Below are 12,087 nucleotides of genomic sequence, written 5' to 3'. Positions count from 1 at the left end.
GTAGACAGCGGCACGTTCGCTGTGAGGAGTATGGACTTTCTGTACTACGTTTGTGCTTTATTTCGTCAAACGTTTTAACTTGTAGCGAATGTAATAGTCATGTGATGTGCGGTAGCAGTCAGTCAATCAATAAATCAATCTATCTACACAAAATTTATTATAATTTACGCCTTTCCTTTATGTTTCAGCCACGCTAAATAACGTCGGGTTTTTTTGCTACCTCAGGTGTATGTGTGAAGATTATACCAAAACACCACACCGGCAAACTGGTTTCATTCTATTTAGCAGCCACCTGTTTTGCTAAAATATACTATGGCGGACTTTTCGAGGTTGTATTTAATAACAACATTCCGGGCTTTTTCCTCTTTGTGTCCATTTCTACGATTCCTGTCTGCGTGTGCTGTGCACTTCTTCATCCTTTCACAAAAAACGAAAACCTGCAATGTGATCTTGGATTTTCATGTGAGGAAAATAATGACAAAGATTTCAAGATAGCAGACACGTCGTTTCAGGAGATGCTCAAGTCCTCGTTTTTCAACATCACGTTGTACACATCGATTGTTTTCTTCGGATGTGTACTAACGTGTCTGAACAACATCACGGCTATAGCTGAGTCTGTAGGCATGGCCGACCCCGTTATACACCGTTTTCATTATGTCGTGTGTCATATTCATTACTCGGATGGCTTTTGGAGCATTATTTGACACATTTAGTTCCCAGTGGTTTGGATTTGCTGTACTCATAATTTCTTCCCTCAGTTTTTGTGTCAGTATGTTTGTATGCATGTTCTTTGTTACAGCGTCGCTGATGTGTGTTACCGCTGCTCTGATTGGTGTAGGCGTCGGGACGAGTTCAGTTGCACCCGTGGCCATTATCTTACGTCATTACGGACGCTCGCATTACATCATCGTAACAAGCTGCCTTTTCGCAAACGTTACTTCAGTTATTGTTGGGTTTCTTGTACGATTTGTCAATTATAAACATCAGCTTATCAGGAAGGGATTGTTACGGCAGACATTGTTTCTACTGGATCTGCCTTGCAATGCTCTGCATGACCTTGTTTATCATTGTACTGCAGATTATAAATTTTACTTTGCTAACACTTGCAGAACGAAGGAATGAGGAATTCAGACAATCCCTCAAAGGAAGAGATCAAGCGTAAAACACTGGCTCTAGGCCATATTTAACCATCAGATATACTTATCGTAGACTTTTACAACGTCATCACGTCAAGAAAGCTTGCATACACTGGACTGCACACGGTAGAAGGTTATCTGCGTTTGTCAGATCAGCAATAACCTATCGTTACAAAATACTATCAAGGGAATGAAAAAACTCCCTATACTCACAGAGCGGAAGTGACTAAGTGCCGTCTAAACTCGACTATTCACAGTGCAAAATATAAATAAAGTGTAGGGAGTGACGTGTAAAAGTACATTTTTTTAAGAATCCACAATGCCTCACGAACGCGTTACAATACATTTATAAATTTGAACACTCACAATATATATCATTTTTTTTTCTCAGGAAGATACTGCTACAAATGACTAGCAATGTATTGTAGTAGAAATCACAATATCTGAAGAGTAATACTCACAGTGAAAACTTTCAAATTGTTTCTCGGATGACGAGTGTCTTTGGCCGGTAACAACAGTATGGCAGCTTATACAATCAACCACACTCTCGGGACATCTCGGCGAAACACCAGTTAGCTATTGCCTATAAAAAGTAAATAATAGCTACAGACTATACTCAGAAAATTCTACAGATTCGATTCGAGTCGAGAAAGTAGAATCTCTACGTACGATGTGTAACCATGGAGATCACTCGGAGCATCTGTAAATTTCTTCATTCTACGGAAGCCTGTATCTGACATAGTTCCACAATACGCCCATTACAGAGTGTATTCTGTTAAGTTTACGTTGTCGATTGCTTACGTAAAATGTTGTTTTTGTTAATATCATTGTACATTCGATGATGTTTTCTATCTCATTGTTGTTCAACGCCAAACTTGAAAGGACACAGAATCGTTTCTGATTGGCTGGTGTGAGAGATTAGTAAGGTCTGGCAGATTTATTTCTTTTCTGGTTGTGGAGTTTAACCCAAGAAATCCTGTCTCCACTGCCAACCAATCAGCGTCGAATCTACATCCTTTTAACGTGCGTCGACCACTTACTCTCATTAAGTCAACATTTCATGGGTGTGGTCGTAACCAATAATCAAATGATTGCCAAAACTGTCCTGCCTATGGCTTGTACATTTGTACGTTTTGTAGCATTTGTTAGATCCTGTGTGTTATGCCTGGGTTTCAATCGACGCCACAAGTTATTACTGCAAAAACCGGTGAAACAAGGTTATGACATCAAACGTCTGTAATTTCTTAAGTTTTACAATAAATATAATATTTTTGTAAGCAAATATGAAGAGAGTTTCCAGAATCTCTGTTACTCTCCTTCGAGGCTGTGTCTAATTCCTCTTAATCCAGGATTGGGACCGTACCTTTGTCGTTCTGAATAAGGTCACCTCATTGGATATACGAACATTTGCAATCAGAGCGCACCTGAGATAAATATAATAGACAACTTATAGACTGGCATGGCACACGATTTAAATCCCCATTTCACCCATTCTCCTACATCATTCCTTACGTCCTTCCAACATCATTGTTGATGACTGCGTCTCTTTGCAAGATTCTGTCCTAATTTCGTACTTTATATACTTCCTTAGCTCTTTAGTGATTTGTGTTAAATATGGTTTTCTAACTTGGCATTACGATTATTGACATGGAACGTCCATTTTAATTGACATCTGGTATGCGAGTATCTGTTTCGACTTATAGATACAATGCATTGTAACTGTAGAACCACGTTGGGTTTCGATCATGGGCGTTAGGAGGAGAGACTTTTGAATTATTGTTCTGCGCTAGTATGCTTACTAACTATCTACGAAGGTTCTGCTGTAAAAGTAAGACAGCAATGAAAAATTTAAACTTGGAAATGTGCCTTTGACGTCATTACATTGCAGCTGAGCTGTAAACCGTTTGGCCCCAAGGAAAATACATTACGAAGTCAGGTAATGAAATGCACGCTTGGTTGGTATTATAAAACGGTATTGTTGACAACTGAACATTGCTTGGTACACAAGTCTACTGTACATACTGGATCTGCTTCTTGGCATACGCGTAGTAGTTGAAAGTGCTACACAACGTCTTTTGTTACGCATTCTTGCATAGAAGGCACATTTACCTATGAGCGTGCCACATTTCATGGTCAATGATCACATTATAAACCATATTTAAACACAGCAAAGAGAGAGGAGGCTCCGAGGCCGTGTGAGTTGAACCGTATAACGGAACAATGACTGCAGCCTTTGCGCCAATGCGATTGCTGTCAGGTTAAATTAAGTTCTTACCAAAACGACTGGTAGCAACCTGCGGATTGTCGCGGAGTTTCATCCGGTCAGCGTTTTCTGTCACCATAATGCTGACAGCTCTTGCACAAGTGCAATATTCTTGAGTAATGCGTAAAATATAAAAATACGATTAAGACGCACAGGGTAATTAGTGAATCCAGGGCTGTGACGACAGTGTGATAGCTAACAGTGTGATAGCCGACAGTGTGATATCTGACAGTGTGATATCTGACATTGTGATAGCTGACAGTGTGATAGCTGACAGTGTGATGTCTGACAGTGTGATAGCTGAAAGTGTGATAACTGACTGTGCCATGACACGTAACCGATGAAATATTGCATCTTATCAATTTACCTGAGTTGGGGTTTTATTTTAACTGTTCGTGTATACACTTAAACAGTAGCAACTTACACGCCTCTTATCACCATGTTCTTGAAACATTCATCACTGGTTTGTAATTTATTTAGAAACAAACGATTATTCCGGAAGTTCGTCCGGAACACATGGGTCTACCACAGATATTTACCAACACATGTTAACTAATTGGGACCAATTAATTACAAAAGCTTGATGTAATCTTTTTCCCGGGGACATTTACAGCGCCTTTGCTAAAAGTATACAATATTTTATACCCACATTGGAAGAATCTGAAGGAGACGTATGTCTAAAGTATGTACTATATCTAAAGTATCACGTTTTTCGGATGACTTTGTTTTTATAAAAAGCCGGCATACTGAATTTTATTAATGTTTTCTGCGATTATCTTCTTATGGCCCAAGTGGTAATCAAGATTAACACACTGGTACCCGTTGACAGTTCTTTTAGTTCCGGTTCACTTTTCCGACCCACCTGTGTCGTAAATCAGAGTTCCTCTCCTTATCACAGACCTCTTCGATCTTACTTCCCATTTGTCCAAATCGCGGTCGTATGGACACTTTCAAACGCTGGTAAGAAAAACAAAATAAAACACAAAAAGGCGAGCATTTATATTTATTCATTTATCTGATAGATGTTTTACGCCGTACTCAAAAACATTTCACTTATTCGACGGCGGTCAGCACTATAGCTAGCATTTATGTCTTAAAAATGAAGTAAATCCTGTATGCGTTAACAACTTACACACTGAGTGAATGTCACATGACTGCATGCCGCTAACAGTGAGCGTTTTCGTCATTCGACGTTATAATGTCAGAAGTTATGAGCTCAGATAGCCGATGTGCTGAAGGGAGTCGCACTTTTGTAGAATGTAATGCTGATTTTATTTTTTCTACAAGTACATCTACATCTTCACTAAGGTAGTATTCAAAACAGATTTAAGCAGGTCTGGTGTGTTATCAAAAATTAGATTATCAAGGAACTTGCATGCATTTGATTCACGGCTTTAAATGGTTGAAGTCTCTGTGTCTTTCCGATATACAAACATTTAACATCAGGCTCACTGTTTTTAGTTGTACATTAAAATGAATCAACACCATGTGCAACAGCCACATTATTTCCCCCATTTTCTCGAAAGTGTCCATTTTGTACTGACCGGTAACCTTGTCCGTATATACACAATGCTGCCAACCACCCGAGACGGGGCGCGCTGTTTCGCCAACAAGTACTGCGTGGCCATCCATGTGTGCCCAACGTATGAAGTACTGGTGCCGTATACTGTGCCCTTATATGGACCCCCAGCCTAAAAAGGTATATCGCTACCTTTTAAGTGGGTTTCCCACGGGCTCTGCCCGGTTTCTTCCCACCATAATGCTGGCCGCCGTCGTATAAGTGAAATATTCTTGACGGCGTAAAACACCAATCCAATAGAGAAATAAATAAAATGTATTTGACTGGAGTTACACATGTACACCGTACTCAAAAATATATCACTTATAAGACGGCGGGCCAGCATTATGGTGAGAGGAAGCCGAACAGGGCCTTTGGGAAACCCAGGACCCCAAGGTCTGACGGCAGGTTACTGTCAGACCTTTCCACTCACGGCTGAAGAAAAAGCCAGGATGAGCTTGGCTTGAACTCACAGCGACTATATTAGTGAGATGCTCCTGGGTCATTGTGTTGTGCTAACATCCAATCTATCATGTCACAACGGCCCCGCTTAGCAATATACTTGTCGACTCAGTGGAAAAAGCATTACGGTTGTTGATAGGTATGATCCTACTCAAGCAAAGGAAGAGATCTCATCTTCATCCGACTATATCAGATGCTTTACACCGCTGACAAAAATATCCACTTTAATAAAACAAAGGTGATTTACCTAAACGATTGTGCCCCTTGCCTCCAGTAGCGTGTACACCAAAACTACAGGGATCGGTACAGACCAGCTCACAGCCGATAACCATCCGAACACGTTTGTCCAATCAGGATACGTTAAGTCACCGTAACTAGCGGCACGGAATTTCACCATGGCAACTATCAGTGCTGTCTAAGCAGAAAAAAACAAAACAATAGTATAACAAGGAACAGCATTACAGTTTGTGCAGTACAGATTTTTGAAAAAAAAATGAAATAAATTACTGAAATGAGAAGTTTCTTACCAGCACACAAAACGGTACCACGAATTTCCAGCAAATCTTCATGAATTCGTTAACACACGGAGGACAGAAGGAGCCCATCTCACGAATGTTTTCCAGAAATCGATCCCCACCTGAATGTATTTAAGATTTGTGTTTACTATAAGAATAAAGAACTTAGTTTTGGAGGTTTAAATACTATGAGCACTATGTATTTTGGATATATTTTTGGCTGAAAGGAAGCGTAGCTTTTGGAAAGGGCACACTGTTTACAAGATTAACGTCCTCGTGTAAACCTGATATGTTGCGGAAATACAACCACAAATGCAAACTTGCATTGGTAGATGAGGATGTTAACGTTTCGCAACTTTTGTCTGGATGCTCCTGGATCAGACAATTCTACTCAGGGGTTAGTCTGAAGGATTAACATAGAGATGTTGAAAGCAATGAGGAGTTCGCAAAACTTCTTTGGACTTTGAACAAATCGGCCAAAAGTTTCGTACCCTTTTCTTCTTTCATGGAATACTTTACTTTTTTCGATGTATCTGTGCTCATAAAACACTTAGATGGAACACAATCAGTCTCGCGTTAGACATATAGCCTTGATTTACATTACATTGTCTTAAATTCCATTTGTTTTATTTTGATGAACTCTCAAAACGTTGAAGCCCTCACTAAAAAGACTAGAGTACGCAATCAAACTGAAGAGATGCACCACAAACCACAGGGTCGTTTTTGAGGGAAACATGGTGTTATGAGGGGGATACACTGGTAACGCGACTTGTTGCGGCCTCCGGAACATTGAGACGTCACACTGCGTCATCCGGAGGCCACCGAATCTACCACCTGTGTCAGCCTGGTCGACGAATGGAACGCACCCTTACAACCATCCGCAGTGGCGCTACAGGTCTCCTCCAGTGGCCAATGAAACGACAAGTCAGTAGCCACGACCGCCCCTGGGTTTCTCCCGTGCTTTGCTCAGTTACCTCTCACCATAATGCTGGCCACCGTTGTATAGGGGATTCTTGAGACAAATGTATTCTTGAGTAAGGCGCATAGCACCAATCACATAAATAAACGAACATTTTTTAATTGCCATTTTCAGGGTGATGAGTAATGTTAAATTTGTATATCATCAAAATCATCTACTTATCAACGCCAAATATTTGTAAATATGAAATTATATTCACTTAACAAAGATCAATGTCCAAGAACATACATGTACACTTGTCTGACCTCACCTTAGCGATGTTGCGACGGCCGTCCAAGGACTAACAATTGACCCTGGACCATGCGGACCGAGGAGCAGGGGCACATGTCATAGTACAACTGCTTTTACGGTAATGATGCAATAGCGCACATACTAAATTAATCGTGGAAGATAAAACACCGTACATTCAACCAATGACAACGCTCTCACAGAACGCCATCAGGAGGATGGTGAAGAACAAGGCGTGCCAGTCGACGATGTGGAATAAGTACATCTTACCTTGAAGAAAAAGACAAAAGTGTTTGCCAAATGGCAAGGGTATTATAGTCGTCAAGGGAACAGAATCGTCGACGATTGCCAAGCTGGTGTGAGGTAAAGACCACACAAGGCAAGGCTGGACGTTAAGTACTGCACGTTTATTCAAGTGTAATCAATGCTAAAAGCTTGAATTCAGGAACAAACTGTCTCCTATTTATTTTTTTGTTTATTCCACTATGGTGGAATGAAACCAGGCAGATCTTGGGGAAAACCCACGACCATAGTTTGATAAATATCGCAATTTATCTGTGGTAAAATATTTGGTGATTACAAATAGTCCAATTATGATTGAACAGGATTCAATTTCTAATTAGATACCAATCTACTTTTCGGACATAAGAATTTGGAGGTTTATGCATTCTGAATGGAGATTCAAAAGGATATTTTGTTTTCTATGTTTACAATCAGCAATCCCTAGATTATCAATTAAATAATTTGGTAATGAACAGACTCATGCATGGTACGCGTCGTGTGTATGTATATTCTTACATGGTATGAAATTTCTTGGCCATTCAATATTTTATGAATAAAATTTTATTAAATAAAAGTTTAATGTTTTTTTCTTTTCGGAAAGGTTAGTTGATGATTTAGAGGTTATTCGTTTTTTGCAGTATGAAGTAGCCAAGATCCTCTGATTAGGGTGGTCGCTGTTCAAGTCCAGCTCATGCTGGCTTCTTCTCAAGTGTTAGACGGGAAGGTCTGCCGGCAACCTCCGGATAGTCGTGGGTCTCCTGCGGGCTCTGCCCAGTTTTCTCCCATCATAATGATGGTGTGCTGGTAAAATATTCTTCAGTACATGTATACCGTGTAAAGCTTCAATAAAGCTTCATTAAATACTGACTCATTCCCTGATGTACACACCCTTCTCGACAACAAGCATTCGAGCACACAACCTCATGGGGCCTAAACCATAAAAGGTTCAGTGAAAACAAAAAAACGCCCATTTGTCTTGCACAAGGAGTATAACCTCCCCTCAGAGAGTGATCTTATACGGTAACCTTGCCTAGTCGAGAGATGTGTTCAAATAGTGGGTGACCAATTGACCAATTTCTGGAGATCACACGATATGTACCTACAAAGCCTTTGGTTTTACAGGCAGGATATGGTATATATGTAGAACGCGGGCACCGCATGCGCAGGTAAATGACAAGTGTCCAGTTTTACACGTGATGCTGCTGACAGGCATGCTATCTCAGGGTTGCATCATTTACAATAGGTGCCTCAAACGTGAAAATCTCTATCTGCAGCCAACTTAACTACAGGTTCGTGGCATTCATTACCTTCACTTGCTCTGTCACTGATTGAGCTTAATATGTGTAGATTTGTTCACATTTTATGCAATGTTTATCCCATGGAATGCGCATGGAGACACAGAAAGCCAGAACACAGAGACGTTGCCTTCAACCATAATGCTGGCCACCGTAGTATAAATGAATTATTCTTGAGTACGGCTTAAACACCAATCAAATAAATAAAAAAAAAATAAATAAATAAATAAATATTTTATACACACACACACACACACACACACACACACACACACACACACACACATATATATAGTCGAGATATATATATATATATATATATATATATATATATATATATATATATATATATATAATTTTAAAGTATAAATTTGCTGAGATATACATGTAGCAACAACTCTCTCTCCCCATATCTCTGGGGAAAAAAACCCCTGTTTCTTGTGTCATGTGGGGATTTATTCGCACTGGAATTACAGTGGTTAGGCTTGTAGTAACTAGGGATTACTGGTCGTAAAGTCGTAAATACTTCTGTTGGAATATCATTTTCTCCATGTTTTAGATTTTTTGCACATGTGTACAGTATAGATTAAATAATAGGTTATTTAAATGAGTTAACATCAGCCTTGTTTGTATTTCATATGCTGTATATATAGTTTGCAATGAATTGTTAGATTCCCTAACAAAACAAGCTCTTGCTTGTAGCAACATCTCGGGAAATGTCAGTCTGACATCATCAGGTATTATTAGCAACATGAAGTCATATTTACTGAAATGATGGCACAGTTAGTGGGAGGCTGTTACTTTACCTGTGAAGGTGTACTGGTATACATATATTCTTTATCAGGGGGTGGGGCGGATGATTTTATAAAACATAAAATCGCCTTTCCCTAAGAGAGTAGTGTACACTGTTTTTCAGTGTAACCTATACTGAGTGCTTGATCTAAAAGCAGCTGTACTCTTGATTTTGTTTTTCCATTATACATAAATATTAAATTCAATTTTCCGTCGCTGTAAGACTGCTAGTGGAGAGTTACTAAAGTTCACTACGGAACGCATGCTTAATGGGAACAGTAGTTGTAGAGTCATTCACAGGATTTAATAACATTAAATACAGCGATTGCCGAAATATGCAGCTACATACGCGCTTGTACATTATTGTGATGACACTATTCACGCCAGATGTGTGGAATACAAACAAACCTGAATTCAACAACTTGGATTAGCACGGACCTACTTACCTTCAGATAATCAAAGTCTATAGAGGTGAATATATGTGTTAAAGATGGCGGTTTCGCTGTTGTTTATACAGTAGATATATTGTTGTGTACTACATGTACTTGGCATTGAGAAGAAAAAATCTAGGTTACGTAAAGCAAAGTGCGATGTATACGGAGCTACGGAGATCCCAACCGCGATTTTAGAAAGCCCCAAATAGTTACAGACTGTAATTATATGTAACCTGAAACGTATTTGAGAACAAGGTATTCTACTGAAAATTCCTGTGTGTGAAAGTCAGTCATGTAAGAGCTTATTTGAGAACAGACTGGTGTAGTTTGTGTTAAACGCTTCTTAGGAAATTGATTTTTGCGATCGTTGATTTCGGTGGACGGCAGGTGAACGCATGTCAGTTTCGACTGGAGTCGCAGCTCGGTAACTTTAAAGATACAGGCCTTTCTTCTTATGAATTTCAGCCATTACTGGCCAGATGTCAACTTTACAGCCAAGAAGTGACAACACTCTATGAATTGCTCAGATTCACCTGCCTGGGGCAATGCTTACTTGTATACCAATTGTCATGAGTTCATGTATTAGAAGAGGTTCGTTTTCTGTACATACTTGCTCGTAAGGCGGCTTAACAATCTGTTTATCAGAAAATTTAGTCAATCGGTTTACATAGAAAATATCATTTTTACGGAGAAAATTCTTTGTCAAACAGGAAACCTTTTTTTACGAGAACATAATTTTTGTAACGACAGTATTAGCACGGCGGATGAAATATTCTCACAGTGGTGTAAATTTTTTTCATATAAGTTGCATAATATGTGTATGAGATGGACCATGTGTCTGAAATAAAGTCTATTATATTTATTTATTTATTTATTTATTTATTTATTTATTTATTTATTTATTTCAGACATCATCATCAAAGTTATATAAAGTTATTTATATATATATATAAGTATATGAATATATATATGTCCATGAATAGTGTAATGCATAATAACAAAGAATGGAAAATAAATTTGCAAAAGTTTCTGGATAGGCTCTTCCTTATATAATTCAGTATAACAGTTGGTTCCATATGAAATATGATGACACATAACTTAACACAAAGTGGTTTACAATCCTAACGAGGCGGGTGACAATCATACACTGACTCTTTTTGTACTGTAAATTATATCGTGATGATCTACGTACGAATAACAGCGACCAAGGAGTATTTGCAGAGAAGTTAGCCAAAGGACACACTAGGGACAGATCGTCGGCACATAGCAAGTGATTAATAAAACTGCCTGCATTATTCCAACCAACACCAGCACCTGAGAGATTGATGTCAAGGTCATGCATGTATAGAGGAAATAAATAAGGGGAAAAAATCCCTCCCTGCCTGACACCATTACATGCTGAGAAAAATGATGACATGGACGATCCCCATTTGACAGCAAATGTCTGCACTGTGTACTAGGCATACAATGATTTCACAATATACACAGGAACATTTCCATCAAGCAACTTTTTTTTTAAAAGAGTCCGATGGTTGACCCTGCCGAATGCCTTACTGGTGTCTAAAAAGCATATACAAACTGGGTTGCCATGAACGTCCCTCAGTACATAAACACACTGACCAGTGGAATGGACATTTTTAAAACCAAATTAATAAGCAGAGCTATACAGATGGAATTCACATAGCTGTAGGATGTTACATTCTAGTACTTTAGAGATAACAGAGACAACAGCGATCGGGCGGTAGTTATTTGAAGCCTTAGTGTCCCCAGATTCCTCCCAATCAATATGTGATAACGATATGATGACATCAAATCAGGTGATCAAGGTCCATACAACATTATCTCATTGACGCACATATACAGGTGAGTATAGCGTCCGGGGCATATTTCAAATGTTCGGCACGAAGACCATCAAAACCTGGGAATTTTTTAGTTTGAAACTTAGACACAATATAACGTAATGCATGATGTGTAATAAGATTCATATTAGACGTTTCCTTGGGGTTTTTTTAGGTTTAAATTGAGACTCAATTCACCGTAATGTATCGGGTATAATAAGATTTATTTTAGATGTTCTGACTAGGACAAAATGTTAAACACCTCGGTCATGTGACACATGGTAGATACATTAATAAGTAAACAG

General features: G+C 39.0%; 1 protein-coding gene across 1 annotated transcript in view; it reads right to left on the bottom strand.

Moving 5' to 3' along the window:
• Positions 1-10,460, bottom strand: part of LOC135463214 (dynein axonemal heavy chain 6-like) — a 437,090-nt gene extending 426,630 nt beyond the window's left edge. Inside the window, exon 1 of the mRNA XM_064740526.1 lies at positions 10,451-10,460. The gene's annotated coding sequence lies outside the window, so the exon portion shown is untranslated. The remainder of the gene's footprint in view (positions 1-10,450) is intronic.
• Between the last annotated feature and the right edge of the window lie 1,627 nt (positions 10,461-12,087).

The sequence above is a fragment of the Liolophura sinensis genome, chromosome 2 (assembly GCF_032854445.1).
Source record: "Liolophura sinensis isolate JHLJ2023 chromosome 2, CUHK_Ljap_v2, whole genome shotgun sequence".
NCBI classification, from domain to species: domain Eukaryota; kingdom Metazoa; phylum Mollusca; class Polyplacophora; order Chitonida; family Chitonidae; genus Liolophura; species Liolophura sinensis.
Note: the sequence above shows the minus strand (reverse complement) of the source record. Positions and strands in the feature narration are given on the sequence as shown.